At 36.0% G+C, this 17,235-nt stretch overlaps 1 long non-coding RNA gene across 1 annotated transcript in view; it reads left to right on the top strand.

The window, feature by feature from the left end:
* LOC147836003 (uncharacterized) overlaps positions 1 to 17,235 on the top strand; it is a 91,561-nt gene that overhangs the window by 7,289 nt on the left and 67,037 nt on the right. Inside the window, exons 2-3 of the long non-coding RNA XR_015495761.1 lie at positions 5,857 to 5,979; positions 6,572 to 6,727. This is a non-coding gene — a long non-coding RNA (uncharacterized LOC147836003). The remainder of the gene's footprint in view (positions 1 to 5,856; positions 5,980 to 6,571; positions 6,728 to 17,235) is intronic.

Here is a 17,235-nt window from a genome sequence, read left to right as displayed (position 1 = left end):
ATGCAAACTCCACACAGAAATGCCAAATGGTCCAGCTGGGACTCGAACCGGCAACGTTCTTGCTGTGAGGTGAACATGCTGCCCACTGCGCCATAGTGCAACACCTTATTTTGATTGTGCTAAATGAAATGTTCCTCTCCACTGATATAAGATGTGAGGGTATGTCTCTAATTCAAGGTCTTGTGGCCTGATGTATAATAACATTTGCTATGCCTGTACTACTCAAACGAAGTATGAGAGTGCACTGAAACACATGCAACTAAGATTATTCAACCCTGCTCTTTTATTATCATCACTTCATCTCCTGCTTCTGCTCTTCTCTGGCTTCCTTCTGCAGTCAACTCTTATATTGATAGACTGTTAATTCAGTTGATTATGGTTAACATATTTGGGTATTGGAAACTCTGCTGACTTGTTGTCCAAATACCTAAAGAAACTGACATTTTCTGACACGATCTGGAGTCTGTGATAGGTCAGCTAGGAAGACCTAACGTCACATGACTCATTACAACCAGTTTCAACCAATAGCCACAACAGGACACAAAGGTTGCCACCACTACCAGGTTGGCATATCCAGGGGGGTAGGCTACACCCCTGCCTTCATCCTTGTGAATTATAGCTGGATCTAAAAGCTTCTGATTCAATCTATGGACGTGGCCTCCACCAAAAAAATCCTCTGGTTTGTAATACTCTTGTCAAATAAGTTTATTTCTCTCCCTGTCATTACAGAAATAAGATTTAATTGCATGTCTTTTTGAATCCCTAAGATTAGTTTTTAATGAGGGTTTGCTTTAGTTCAGTCTGCTAGCAAATCTGTCCAATGGAGTCTTAATGCTGAAACCCATGTTCAATATTGATATCCTTATGAAAACCGATCCCTCAGGAAGTATAGATATTGATCAGGATTATCCTTGTACTTGTGCAGTGTACAGTGATTGCCCGCTCAATCTAAGATCTGTGTGTAAACTGTTTTGATTCATGTATTTACTGCATACTTGTGGTCAGTGTTTTGTTTAGAAGGATTGCTTTCAGGGTTCATATTACAGGCTGTGATGTAATGGTCAACATTGCAGTTTGGTTGGTCAAAGAGTTATAGTCAAAGACAAGCGAATAGAAAGAGCTGCACATGCTCCCAAACTTCCCTATTAAGGATACACTCTCACAAATACACACACTCACTGTCGGGTCGTCTATGAATAATTCAGATGATGATAGATGGATCAGTTTGAGCGATATCCTGAGGGCAGTGTGATCATTGATCGCTCTGTTTGAAGGCATACAATTACTGCACCTCTCAACAAGTGTGTTTATTTCTCTGTGTTTGTATCTCCTTCTCTGAGTCTCTTTTTTAAAGAGTTAAGTAAATTAAAGGGGACTTCCTAAATGTTTCCAAAAATATTTGCGCTGCTTGTTCAAACTACTTATTTAAAATGAACACAACACAACAACACAATTCTTGAGTTTTTGAGGGGGACAAATTAATTGTTTTATGTTGAATCAACTTGAAATTGTAAAAACCATTAAGTTAACTTATTCAATCTGTGTTGGGATGACATGAGGATTGTGTGAAACCCAGAAAGAAAAAATATTTGGTTCAGCTATTCTGTTAGAAAATGTGTCAGATCAGAGGTACGGGAAGAAGATCAAACCTAAACATGAAATTATTTCGGTTGAGTTTTGCATTGTAATTTGAGAAGATGGCTGTTTTAGCCCATTCAAGATATTGTTCCAGATATCCATTCTTGGCAAGACAGATGGAACTCTTAGATACCCAAACTTTTAAAACATTGGCTAGTGCATCAGTGCAATTGCATTTTGACTATGCTTCAGCATTTTGGTATAGCGGTAGTACTAATAAATATTTAAAATAAAAATTATATATATATATATATATATATATATATATATATATATATATATATATATATATATATATATATATATATATATATATATATATATATATATATATATTAGTAATTAATAGTAATTTTTTTAAATTGTTGAATCGTCATGCAAGTATCTCCACTGATACATTTACTTGATGAATAATACAGCAAAAGAAGCTTTTTAAAGTTGCAAAAGGTGTGTTTTTTTGTTTAATGAGTGGTGCTTTTTAAAGTTTTAAAAGGCACAATTTTACCCCTTTTTCAAAATTTAAGATATGTCTTTGGTGTCTCCAGAATGTTTGTAAAATTTCAGTTCAAAACACCCATCAGATTATTTATAATACCTTTCAGATTATTGGGATTTTCTGCTCTGAACACAACATAGCTGTTTTTGTTGCCTGTGTCTTTAACGTTTACTTTGAGTTAACTTCTCAACCACCATTCCCAAAAGCCTGTCAGAGTGTGTTCTTAGCCCCTTTCAAACAGTGATACCAGTAATTATCCAGAAAATTTCTGGAATGACTTTACCAGTACATTATAAAGGGTGCTGTTTACACAGGCAAGGACGTTCTGGAGTTTTTCTGTAAAAAAAAACGTTTACACATCCATTCCAAATACTGATAAATTCTGACATCATTAACCAGAAATGGCCTCTAGGCTGCGCTTGTATTTGTAAACATTTGACAACATTACAAGCTCTGTGGATGGATAAGTATTGTGAACACCTTCGATGAAAACATGTGGAGGAACACTTTTGCATGTCGAGATGTTCATAATATGTGTGTGTGTGTGTGTGTGTGTGTGTGTGTGTGTGTGTGTGTGTGTGTGTGTGTGTGTGTGATGGCGCTCAAAGACTGCTTCACGTGCACACGCATCAAGCAACTGAAGAAGCAGAGCTTGAAGGCAAACAAACAAAAGCTTATCATAAGCATTTTATCGATAATTTTTTACACAGTGGATAAAGAACATAGAAACATGATCTGACTAACATCTAACAGTAAAATGTGTCTGGAAAAATCTTTGAAGGTTTTTATTTTCATTTACAGCGTGAAATGCGTGAATGCGTCTGAATGTTCTGATTGGCTGGAGTAGACACACAGACAGCGGACACACACACACACACACACACACACAGAGTGTTTAACTTTGCACTGTTTTGTATGCAAATATGACAGGATACACATTAATTTCCACTGCTGTATGGATATCCGTTATGTTAATGTACAAATTAAACCTAATTTAACGTCCACAAACCAGGATTGAAGCGTCTTCTTTTATAATTGTGCTGACATGCGGCTGTGGTGATGAAGTACAGACGGTAAAATCGCTGTAATTATTACAAACATGCACTGTTTTAAAAACGTTTTAAACTTGTTAAACCTATTCTTGATCACATTTGATGATGATTGATGATCACAGAGAGCTGAACAGATCTTTTAATCCTGGTTGCTTTACGCACATCCTGTCTTGTTGATATGATTATACGTGTGTAACGCCGGGGAGTGACACTGACAACAGAAGGTAGGATCCAATGTGCAGGTTTATTCACAGTCAGGCAAGCAGTGGTCAATACGGGAGCAAACAGATATATGTAGACAATCCAGAATCGTAGTCAGTAAACAGGCAATAGGTCGTAAGGCAGGCGGCTAAACAGGATGACAAGGATAAACAGGGCTAAGAACAAAACACGGGAAAACAAGACCAGGATAACGCGTTGTAATGTCACTAAACAGTAAACAAGACTCGGCAAACTGAAGGGGTGAATGTGTGGCTTAAATAGTGTGTGTTAATCAGTCTCTGAAAGTCCTCAGGTGTGCAAATGTAATCAAGCTAGATGAGTGAGCATGGGTGTCAGGGAGAAGTGCATGTATGAAAATGTAGTCTAGGAAAGGTGTAGTTCTAAGTGTGTGTGTTTACCAGCGACATCTGGTGGTTGTTCGCTGGTGAACATGACAACGTGTTACTATGGAGACATGTAGTGTGCAGCTGTCAGTCATTTTAGTGGGTGGGGAAATCGTACTCCTACGTCATGTTGTGGTGAGCCTCAAAATGGAAGGGATTTAGACCCTTTTTTTAAAATCGGGAAATTTAAAAATAAGACTTACTGTCTTTCTATCACTCCATTAGGACTGTGTACACACTATACCTGCAAAGAGTTCTGTCCAAACAGCTCCCAAACGATGATTTTCATCATAGTTGTCCTATAAAGAAAATGGTACCCAAGTTTTTCTTCAATTATTATGTTTAAGTAAGAGACAAACTCTGTCATTCTACTAGGGCGGGCAGCAGGCGCATTTTCTTTGTAGATTTAAGAGTGTAATTACAAGATATAATTTTTGTATACTACTGTAGCTCTGTTGCTTAGAATGTATCACAAGTAGTATTAAAGAGATTAAAGATGATAGTATTTTTACAGTATTTTTAGTTTTTTTTTGTTGAGAATTTTCTGGCGATTTGTTGAGCTGATGTTGTCTGCACTTGTTGAATATCGAGAACTGTGATGGAAATAAGCTGATGGCTTTTCTGTGTATTTTATTCTTGACAGTTTTTGAAATATATATGAACTATTCTTATTGGACTTGTTTCTATGTTATTCTTTTTTTTTTGTCAAATAAAACAAAAACAAACAAAAATTATTTCCAGCATATATATATATAAAAAAACACTGACATATGACATGTTCATTTACCCAAGATATGAATGTGTGCCTCAGATTGGCAAGTGGTATCTGAGTTAATTTTGAGGATCAGGCAGTTGCCAGGACCTGGGTTCCTCTCTGGCTCGAGTTTCCCATCATGTGATGTAAGGCTCTGTGGATCAATGGCTCCACTGGGGCTGCTGTGTATGTGAGCTCACTGGGCCTTTCTCACCGCTCATCCTCTTTTTTTTTTTATATCATTAGATTTTTTTCCTTTTTTTTTTTTTGGCCTTATGCAATCTTTACAAAGTTAATTTACTATATACTTTACTCAATTACAGGAAAGCATGGGAGATACTGGAAAAGAAAAATGGGGTAAATGTATTTGAAAGGCAACGTCAGGTCTTTTTGCAGTGCACAGTGGCTCATGAATTTAAAACCTGAGAATTAAGTATTTACTCTGAATTCTCTGAATTTATACCTTCTATTGCTTGAACTAATTAAAAAATTATCTTTATCTAATTTTTACATATGCAGCTGTCTTGATAAATAATAAGTGTTCTTCTTTAGTTGAAAATTTGAATTATTCTGCAAAATATATATCCCTGGATTGAGTTATGCAGAAGTTTTGAATTATGTACAACATTTAAGCAAGTATATTATAATTAATTGTAAATTACCTACAAATGAAAAGTTATCTATTTTTTTCATTTAATGTCAGCACCATTTTAGTTTATGGTGACATGTTACTGTGATTGTCTTCTTTAGTCCTCTTTGACTGTCCAGAGATGTTTGAGTAGAGTGGTGTCCTACATTTTTATTTTGTCTGTATTATATTGTCTTTCCCAAAACTAAAATACCACAAGAATCTATATAAGAAAAACTGTGTTAGTATAAAGTTATTGTTTATTATACTGTATCTGTTTGCGCAGTCACCATATTCTAAAGTGAGTAAAATAACCCTCTATTGTATTGATAGTTGTATTGAAAATTGTTTTTTCCTACTAAAGATGTCTGTGGATTGTCAAAGAGCAGATGAACCAATGGATTTACCAGCACTTTCTCCAATACATCGCCCCTTTACATATATGAACATGCATTAATCAAATCAGGTGCTTGCTTGTAGATAGATCTCTGCAGCTCTCTCATGGTTGCCCATAATTAATAATTCATTCATTCATTTTCTGTTGGCTTAGTCCCTTTATTCATCAGCAGATGCCCTTCCAGCCGCAACACAATGCTTGGAAACACCCATACACACTCTTTCACACACATTACACACTACCGCCAATTTAGCCTATTTAATACACCTTTACCGCATGTCTTAAGACTGTGGGGGAAACTGGAGCACCCGGAGGAAACCCACGCGAACATGGGGAGAATATGCAGACTCCACACAGAAATGCCAACTGACCCAGCCGGGACTCAAACCAGCTAACTTCTTGCTATGAGGTGATCGCGCTACCCACTTCGCCACCGAGACACCCCTTGCGCTCATAATGTTTAATCATATCAACTTTCCCTCCCTCCATCTCTTTTTGTTTGTTTTTGTTTTTAAAATCATGTCCTGTCACACTTTTTTCTAATTCAAGAAGCTATTATGCTCAGATAAATCTAGTTGTAAATTGTGGATTACGTTTATGGTTCATTAGATGGGTCTTGTTGTCAGTACAAATAAATAGTTTCTTCCACATGATGTGACACTGATATGAACTTTGGGAGTTTTTCATAGTGTGAATAAAAAAAACTTCAGAACTGCAAATTGTTAAAAGATTGACAACGATTGGCTTTTGTTTTTACAGGCTCAAATTAAATCATTTATCAGCCTCTATATCAGTTATCAGATTTCATATAAGAATGATCAGTTATTATTTTGTCCAAAATTTCTTGCTATATCAGTACAATATTAGATAAAACTCAGCTTCCCTTTTATGTTGACTTCAATGTGAAAAGTATATTTATTACACTGTTTTTCTTTAAGGTTTCTGATCAAATGAACCTCTGTGCAAATGATTCCTGTTGTCTTCTCCCTCTCTCATTTCAGGGGTTTGTAACATCTTCCTGTTCCTGACGTAAGTCTGTGTGACAGGTCACATAACCCTGGCAGACTCGATTATTCTTCAGAGGCGGTAATATGCTGTCGACTGGAGCACTTAATGAAATGTCAGCCTGTGGTCTAGTCTCTCTCTCCCTGCCACAGGTATTCAGATTTCACCTCCTAAAACCACCTTGTCATCATTTACTCCTCACTGAGCTAATCGCTCCTACAGTTTGTAGTCAAACAATCTCCATGTGTAGATGATCCTTGTGATGGGAAGGGAAATACGGAGGGTTAAATGGAGAGTATTACAATCTGTTTTTGGACATTTTTGAAGTTTTGAAGATGGTGCCTATAGCAGATGAAGAGGCTATAGAGAGTACACAGTAGAGAGACAAGACACACACACACACACACACACACACACACATACGCTTTCATTTCAGCACTTGTTCTGTGAAGCACTGAGCTGAATAATCCAGCTTGCTAATGTGTTTCACTCAAGCAGTGAAGCAGATAATCTGGCGTCTCTCAGAAAGACACAGTTCTCTTACTCCTTTTTCCTCTTTTGCTGCATCCTCATCCACTTTGTCCTCCCATTATCTGTTTTAAGACTTTTAACAAATACATTTTTTTGATTAATAGGTTTGATCACACAACAATAAATTCATAGATTTAATTCTGGGCAGTTTAGTAATGTCAAAGTGAGTTATGATGTTTAATTCTGACAATAATATATCATTTTTAATTTAAAGGCATCGTTCACCCAAAAATCAAACTTCTGTCATAATTTACTTATCATTAACTTGTTTAAAACCTTTAGAATTTTTTCCTTCTGTTGAATGCAGAAGAGGATATTTAGAAAAACACTGTAACAACGGAATTACAATTTTTTTTTTTTAAGAAGGTATAATAATAACATGACGCCTACATTTTTTTGCAGTGTTTTGACCAGTTATGGGCCAAGTTTCCCAATAACAATGAATTTATTTTATAAATTTGTTTTGTTAAGTCAATTTAATAAAAAAAAAGTGCGTCACAAACTGGGGGTCTGGACCCCCTGGGGAGTCGCAGAACAATGACAGGGGGTCACAATAAATTTTATGAAACTATTAGTGTTACCATATTTTATTCATAACCCATAAAAGATTTAAAAAAAAAAAATAGTTACATTAAAAGAAACAACAACATGCAAATAAAAAGACATCAGCCTTTACATTTTTTTTATAGGATTGTGTGTTTGGTTAGATTAACAACACAGCAATAGCGTCAGCAGTCTCCAAAATTAAACCAAGAATAGACTTGTTCTGAAATCATTGTGCCCACCAGTCCCATTAGGTGAGGTTAATATTAAATAGACAAATAAATAAATTACTATATAAATAGCCTATGGCACTTTTTGTGTTGCCAATATGCTCGTGTATGTATAGGCCTATTGTTTTTTGCGCAACATTTGTATATTTGTAACCACCTCTGAAGAACTTGGGGTCACGAGTCACTGGCGTTGTTATTTTGGGGTCGAGGGCTAAAAAGTTTGGGAACCCCTGATATGATTTATAAGCATTTATATTTTTTGGTTGTTTGTTTTCTGCAATTTTTTTATTATTTAATTTTAAAAATCATTAAAAAGAGTAAAAGAGTGCATTTACACAGCTTCAAAGATTAGGCTACTGCACTATACTTATAGATCTATGACAATGTTCAAGTGCTTATACCATGTGTTAGGGAAACAGGCTGTACCTTAATAATCATTTAAAAGATCTACTTAGGCTTACTTTGCTTTTGGGAAATGAAGCCCTGACTGTTATCGTCATTAAAGAATCAGTGTCATCAACAGGATCTAAAATGTTTGCATAGTCGGCAGGCTCTGTGATTAACAGTGCAGATATTCAGACTATATAACAAATTAATTGCCTGATTGCTTAATGACTTTGAAAGTGTAATAAAACTTGGTATCACAATTTTTCTTTATTCCTATGTACCAATTCTGTAGTCCAGACCTCCGACTTTCATGCTTTCATTGTAAGCAGTTGAGTCATGTGGTCTGTCTGGGTTGTTATGACGCAGTCAGAGGTCAGCAGGCTCCAACTCACCTCCTTCAACAATAACAAATGCTCCGTTTGATGAACCACAGTCAGTTTATGAATGTAAAGTCACTGTATATCTGAACTCCCGTCAGTGTGATTCAGGCACAGAGTCTGACCCTCGTCTGCCACAGTAGGCAAACTTGACAGGGTGACTGCTGAACAAAGCTCTGGCAATGTTGGAGATTTATACGACTACTGCAATATTGCCTGTGACTCATGCCACATTTTAGGTTTGGATTTTCCAAATCTATTAGCAAATGCGATCATACATTCTCAGGGTCATCGAGATACTGCATTGTTTGTAGTAATTTTCTGGTTAGAAAACAAAAAACAGAAGATAACCAACGCTTTTGTACATTCAATGTATTGTTTAAAATCTACAGTACACATTCTTTCTTTCTTTCTTTCTTTCTTTATTTATTTAATTATATTTATTTATTTTAAATGGTCATTAGTACTATGTTGTGTTGTATGGTTGGGATGATAGGGGTGGTAGACAGGGATGTGCAGTATTTATGATACATGTATTTCAAATATGATTACAACTACAAAATACTATTTTGTAATTTGCATTTTATTGGATTTATGAAAATAGGTTTATATTTTGTATCGAAATACCCAAGGGTCTTGTAATTTTGTATGCAACTAAGAATATCTTTTATGAGTTTGATTTTTATAAACATTGCTCACTTCCCTTCCATAAATAAAGACTGATGCAGTGACGCTGTTTCTTGTGAATAAACTCCCACGTTGATTCTATCTCTGAAGTTTTTGTTGAGCAACATCTTTATCAGAGGTGGAAGTGGCTTTGAGGATGCATACTATTATGATTCACATCAGTTTGAGAAGAGGACTGAAAGTTTTGTGCACGAAATTCACTTCAGCAAAGATATCCAGATTTGAACAGCAATGGTTAAAACAAAGAAAGATCTTGAGCCACTCTTCTTCCACTGTAAGTTCACTGACTGTAGTGGGTTTTTCCAAAGTTACATTAAGGTTTATCTAGAGATTTCAGTCAGATTTAGATCAGGACTCTGGGCTGTCCATTTCAATCTTTCAATGTTTTCAGCTTCCAGGATTTGGTGAGCAATTCTGTCTGCAGTGTTGAAGCGATTGATCATTGAGATTTTCCACATTATCCTCTCCTCTCATGCATTTGTCTTTTGTGGATGACCATTTTGCAGGGGACTCAAATGAGTTATTGACATTTTAAAGACGCAATATTGTAGAAATCTTAGATTTGGAACATCCAGCTTCTTTTGCTATATGGCTGAAAGAGTCATCCCTTGGTCTTTTATCTAAACAACCTGCTGTTTGATGGTTTCAGTTACTTTAGAACAGCTCAAACTTTTACAAAGACAACGAAAACTGGAAAAGTTTGGCAGCCATATGTTAGCTTTGACATGGAAATTGCTATCAGGAACCAGTTCAGACCAATAGCTGGGAGGTGTCTGTTAGTGTTCTTTAGTTTTTTATACCGCGCTTATACAGTATGTAACTGTGCTTAAAACTTCAGTTGGGATGACAAGTTTGTATGCATGTGAAAAATTAATAAAAGTTGGACTAAAAGCATTAGGGCACGTCCATTTTTGTTATATGGCTATGCTCTGAACTCACAGAGGGAATACCCAAGAGGCCTTGGGGTCAAGGGTCAGTTCAAAAGCCTTACCCCCACCCTACATATCTCTGATCAAGACACTGGCCTGAATTCATGGCCATAAACCTTAGACACTCTCATCCATAAAGCCAGTCTAGAGTGCCTTTCAGGTCAAAATCAATCTAACAGGATTACATGCAAACAATTGGAAAATAATTTTTGCTACATGAGAAAGAGAAGAGAGCTTTTTAATGCATGTCTCTTTTTTTGTCAATATTACAATAGAGTGTTTGCATGTTCACAGTACATCAAAATATCCAGTGGTCAAACCAAAAGAAAATGAATAACTGACAAATATCAAGGAAAAGGTTCTGTTTCTCCCAGTCATTTTAAAATGTCAAATTCCTTATCTATTTTGCAAAGTCATTATATGGATTGTGTACAACTTGTGCAGATGAACTATCTCATTTTTGTTTATGAATTGAATTACTTTCTTTTTTAATGTTAATTTCAGGAGACTTTCTCATCGCTTTAGATAACACAAGAGACCATTTGCACTTTAGGAACTAAACAACATGATTGGATTGTGCCATTAGTGTCACAGTGCAAGTGAAAAGTTGTCTTGTGTAGATATTAAACACTCAGTTTTCAGTGTGTGTGTGCAGACAGTCACAGATGAGTCTGATTCATAGGCACTCTGTGTGATTGAAGCAAAAAGCTTGCGATCGATCCATCTGTCTCACACCTTTCAAGAGCTTTTCAACTAATTGCTTACTAGCATCTCACCAAATCTATACTGTACCTTTAACCAGTATATAATGGCAAATGAGGGGTGTTTGTAAACTACGCCTTGGAAATATTGACTGAGAAAGTGGCCTATTTGGATTTGACCAGATTATGACCAGAGAATGGCAAAATGGTCAATGAGAAATGTTCATAGGCTCATCTGCTGTCAAGTTTATACACAAATTTTTACTACCTCTTGATTTTTTTTATTTTTATTTTTTACAATTTTGTGGGTAAAGAAATAGTTTGCAATACATTTTCTTCTCTCCTACCATCTCACTATTTTGACACACCTAAATTTGGTGTTAATAATACATTTTCCTGTCTTATAGAACCAAAGCTTAAAACGAGGCTTTATTTATTCTATCAGAAACCCTGCAGAAACCGGTGTAAGTCTGTAACAAATTAGCATAGAGTCAGTATGTCCAGTACATTTTCATTCGCTTCATGTGAACAGTGTTTACTTTGACTCTCAAATGCTGCAGTTGTAGCTGAAGACCGGAAGAGTTTGGTAGGTGTTGTCAGCATGTTTGTGAAGGTGCTTTAAGGACTGTGAAAGCAAATCCACTTTGCATACTTAAAAAAGTAGGGTAACATGTCTTGGGCAGTGCGCCTGAAATATAGCAGCATTGCACTTTAGGTATCCCAAGTTTGAGTCCCAGCTAGCAGACCTTTCTAAATCCCATCCTTCCTCTTTCTTTCAAAATTTGCTTCCTGCTCTGCATGCTGTCCTATCATATTATAGGCATTTTGGATATGCACATAAAAAATGATTGATGGAAAGGCAAGATGCAAAAATTTTGAAAAATTTTGAAAATGCAAATAAAAACTTTTTTTTTGCGCATAACTGAGTAGGATGAACTTTTTATTCGATAAGAAAACCTTTGCATATACTATGATGGAGACACTTTTACTTAACAAATTCCAGTGCACGTTACAAAAAGGTCATTTGATTTTGTTATAAGAGATCATGTGATGATAAAAATGTCTGTGAATGGACAAACCAAGTGGCTGACCACATTGTAAAGCATCTAAAATGTTGTTTTGGTCATTCAAAAATGCCTTAATAGTTTCAGTATTAGTGCCCTATCATATATACATCCAGTGCAATAAGGAGCAAGATGTGTTTGGCGTGATTTGTTGCTATTTTCAGGCCAGCGCAACAGTCATTTTCACGTTTTGGGGATACGCTGCTTAAATAGCAAATCCATTTGCACAACCTTGTGGACTCACGGGTGTGCTGATCTATGAAGGAGGTGTGTTAAGGCGCATTGTTGGCGAACTGAATTTAGAAATAGTTTTGAAACAAATCTTTGCGCTTAACAAACTAAATTAAATATGTAGGCTAATGGATGTCTTCAGAGGAGTGCGTACAACACTGTTTCCTTATCCACGAAAGTAAACGAGTACATTAAAGAAAGGAGAATGTAAAGAGGCCAAATAGAGGAGGCTCGTTCTTTATCCTCATGCAGATGGTCTGCTTAACTGTTTTCTCGCTACTGAAGTGTTTTGTTTTTCCACTTACAAAGTCCGCCATGTAAACTGACTCTTAAAGGAAATATGAGATGAAACTCTGATTGGTTTAATGCACATTATGCTCAAAACACAGACATAACTCATTAAGAGAATAAGCACAGGCCCTGTAAGACCTTGCGGGGCACAGAGTTATTTTTTTGTCAGTAGAATAGCTAAAGTGGATTCAAGCAGGCCCTTTTGCACCATGTGCTTTAGACTTTGCGCCCCATTAAAATAGAGCCCCTAGTGTTATTATATTATTAATTACCACCAGAATTGTCAAGAGTTTCTGTGCTCATTGTCTTACGCCCTTAAATGCCACCACGAAGGCTTCTGAGGGGCATGTAAATTATTAAATAAGGAAAAAATTCACACCACTTCTCCTAACGCAGCAAATTACATTTTACTTTTGATATTTAGCGCCAATTAATCAGGAAGTGACAATTTTGTTCTCTTTGACTATGAAACAGTGCTTTATTTGCACATCTTTTATGCGATATTCCAGTTTTGCGCATAAATTTATTTCACATTTTTGGATTAAAACACAGCTACTGATGCCATCTTTACTGATTATATCACCTTGTTTAGAAGTGCTAAAGACATATCTGGAAATGAAATTCAGTTCATTTTCAAAAATCCAATGTTAGTGATAGACCAATCATAAGAGACTGGGCCGTCTGACCAATCAAAGCATTGTAGACTCTAAGTAAGGCGGGGTTTAGAGAGACCGGATATTTCAATAGAACATTTTAGACACTGTGAGCAAAGATCTGATTTACACAAAGTGTTTTTGACTCTGGATGGATGTAAATCTAATGTATTCAAGCAACATTAAAATACCATTCTTTTTTATTTCGTAATTTGATGAGGTCTGTCACCCTGGATGGAGCCGAGGAGTGAACATTCAGATGAAAATTACTACATGCAATTCCTGTGCAAGCTAGGTTGTTAATTTTCTCAACTCTCTCGCTCTGTAAGGTCGTGTTTCAGTGATACAGGTTCAGCTGTGTTCATCTATTGAGGATGCTGAATGACTGATTTTAGGTCAGCGGTGTCGCCTGGCGTCTGTCTGCCTCCAGTTAGCGCAAAACTATTCATCAGTGTCAGCAGCTCCATACCTGAGCTGACAAAGAGAGAGAGAGGTGCTCATCTCCAGGCCACAGCACTGAATAATGCCACTGAACCTGTGAACACAACATACTTCCTCACGCTCATTTTTCTCCTCTCTTTAAAAGTGTGTTCTTGTGTGTAGTTCTTGGTATTGTGATTTAAAGTGTGTTTCGCAGTGGTATAATTCAAATTTAGCTCGCTGTTGTCAGTTTGGGTGATTGAGAGGGTCTAACCTATTATACGTGGGCAGCAGCGTTGGCGCCAAAGCTCTATAAACACTCAACACGTGCACACATACACACACAGACAGATGCTATCTGCTCCCACATCACTGTGACAGTGTGAGAAATGCTGATATGTGAGTGCGACTGGAGGAAGCCCAGCTGTTTGGTGCTACGAGCTCGGCTGTGTGTATATGCATTTCCGTGTGTGTGGTTGAACTGTTTAGGAGGATCAGGGTGTGTTTCCTCTGATGTATATGTTTTTGTTTGATTTCTCTGGATCTGCGTCACTGTTTAGATTATAACTATTTCTCTTCCTGTCACAGTGTTTTTGGCCTGTCCTATTTTGCCTTTCTTTATTAACCACAATCTTTACAACAGACATTTATACATAATAGTGGTGTTTTAATACGATGCTGGAAGATATGAGATATTGTTATTAGTATTATGATGAAGATATTAGCTATGTATATAAGCTAGTCCTCGGCTCGGTTGCCGTTTCTGTGTGGAGTTTGCATGTTCTCCCTGCATTCGCGAGGGTTTCCTCCGGGTGCTCCGGTTTCCCCCACAGTCCAAAGACATGTGGTACAGGTGAATTGGGTATGCTAAATTGTCCGTAGTGTATGTGTGTGTAAGTGTGTAAGTGTGTGTGTGTGTGTGTGTGTGTGTGTGTGTGTGTGTGTGTGTGTGTGTGTGTGTGTGTGTGTGTGTGTGTGTGGATGTTTCTCAGAGATGGGTTGCGGCTGGAAGGGCATCCGCTGTGTAAAAACGTACTGGATAAGTTGGCGGTTCATTCTGCTGTGGCGACCCCAGATTAATAAAAGGACTAAGCCAACAAGAAAATGAATGAATGTATAATAGCTAATTTTTAGCTATGTTTTTAAATAATGTAATAATTTAAAGGGGACCTATTGCGGAAAATTCACTTTTATATTTCATTTTCAACGTTTAAATACAGTTGAGTGGCAAAAGTGTGTGAATATAGGCAGCCTCTATAGGTAAAATGTAATAAATTACTTTAATAAATTAATAAATTAATTTTTATAATCACACTCAAAAGGGAAACACTTCGTCCATTAGTGATGATCACTCTCTCATTATGAGTGAGAAGCAGTCGTCTGCCATTAGTTTTTAGCTTTCACCTGCTAAAGATTATGTCAGTGGCTATGAGGCATTATACAGAGGTTAACACTTCAATATGTTCTTTCTTCCGCCTTTAACTTAAGAGCCCTTTGGACCATGTGCTGGACCGTTTCTCAATGTTTTGGTAATGTCTTTCAATAAAATATTATTTAAGCCTATGTATTTATTCATTTGTTATTTGTGTACAATAATTAAAACATAAATTGAGAAAGTAAAATATAAACAACAAAGAAAATGTAGATAAAAACTGTAAATGAAAACGTAAATGAAAAAGCTTATTTATTGACTGTCTTTGTCCTTTCACTTTAAAATAACAAACACTGTACATCTCTATATTTAGGCTAAAACATTGCTTTATTTATTTATTTATTTATTTTATATGTATGTATGCTTATACTTTAATTTTAGTTGTCTTTTATTTGCTAAATAGATTTTTTTCTTCTTCTTTTTAAAATTTTTTCTTTATTTTCCAAAATGAATCCTTATTGCACTTAAGTTTACAATGATATTAAAGCTTGTTAACAAGTTTTTAATGATTAATGAAGGAACTATAATGCTTTCATTCATTATTTCAACTTCATTTACAAGTAGCAAGGCATTTACAGCTACTGTACTTTTCTGTCTGTTTGCTTCCTGTCCCTTTGTGGCCCCTGGCGGCATAGTTGCAAACTGCTGTTACACCTAAAAACATGTTCTTAAAGAGCGCCAGACGTCCTTTTGAAGTGTCACCCATTGTAAATGTGGAGTTTTAAACACAAATAAACAGTGTCTCCATAGACTACCTTCTTTTGAGCCATTTTACCTAAATAATGTTAGCCAATTAAGGCGTTTGTGCTTAATTTTGAGCAAATTAAGCAGTGCTTAATTTGAGCCGGATCTTGCGGGATCCTGTTTCGGAAAATGTCATATATTTGTGTTTTGCATTGCGATATTTATTTTAATGGATCCGGCATTAACTTGTGCATGGTGAATACCTACACTTGCGAACTATAATATTTTCAAAACGGCTAAGAGGCAGTCACGCATATTTTCATTTTAAGCCGATCATATCTGATAATGACCTTGCTTAAAAGAGATCCCAAAGGCCCGGTTTTTCAAAAGGTTTAATCGGGTCAAAATTGATCCGGATTTAGTAATCCTGTTTTTGTGATCCGTGATCACGTAATCCAGCTTACTTTTTGAGCCAGTTTTTCAAAGCAACATCGGATTGGATCAACCTGATCCGTATAGAAACTTTTCAGGATCACTAAATCTGGATTACCAGTGCTCAAACAGGATAGGAAATCACAATGTAGAACTATAGATATGTAAAGTTGAATAGCCAGTGTGGGGTCAATATAACTTTATTTTTATATGAAATGAAAATGCACACATTAAAAAAATAATAATAATAATAATAAAAACAAGAAAAAAAACCCTCATCCTTTTCCAGCAGACCGCTCATCTAAAATCTACAAAACAAGCACTGTACATTGAGGATATTTATACCAAGTTTCAAATCTAGATGTATTGTCTTAAAAAAAAGACAATACATCTAGAAAACTCCAAGATAATTTCAGACTTCCTCATCTGATGTGCAGAGACCAGCTTGTCTGAGCGTAGCCTAGGAGGCGTATCTCAAGTCTGGCCTTGGTTTGCTGCAGTTTGGTCAGAGTCAGTTGTTCCTCTGCCAGACGAAGCTGTGCTTCTGCTCTTTCAGTCTCTTTTTGCAATGGTTGAAAGTGATTTAAAAAATCAGTGATTGCATTTTTTGGTTATTCTTTAATCAATGCATGCATTACTAATAAATATTCTAAAATTTATTTTGCATTGTAATGAATATATATATATATATATATATATATATATATATATATATATATATATATATATATATATATATATATATATATAAATTAGTGACAGAATAAAATGTATTGTTTTTGGTCAATTTTGACAGCTGTTTGGGGGATTATTTTATGAGGCCAAACTCTTTCTATTTTCTACTTTGCTGTAGGCCTATACTGAAAGGCTGATTATGGTAACGCCTACCTAATCACAGTAGCCTGACGGATGAACAAATACAATTAAAACCTTGATCTAGATAATGATAATGTGGTATATAGATAGACTGTTTAATACATTATGGATGGATAGATGGATGGATGGATGCATGGATGGATGGATGGAGGAATGGACATAAATGAGTTGACCTAGATAATGGGGTATATA

The sequence above is a fragment of the Danio rerio genome, chromosome 7 (assembly GCF_052040795.2).
Source record: "Danio rerio strain M-AB ecotype USA chromosome 7, GRCz13ab, whole genome shotgun sequence".
Taxonomy (NCBI): domain Eukaryota; kingdom Metazoa; phylum Chordata; class Actinopteri; order Cypriniformes; family Danionidae; genus Danio; species Danio rerio.
Note: the sequence above shows the minus strand (reverse complement) of the source record. Positions and strands in the feature narration are given on the sequence as shown.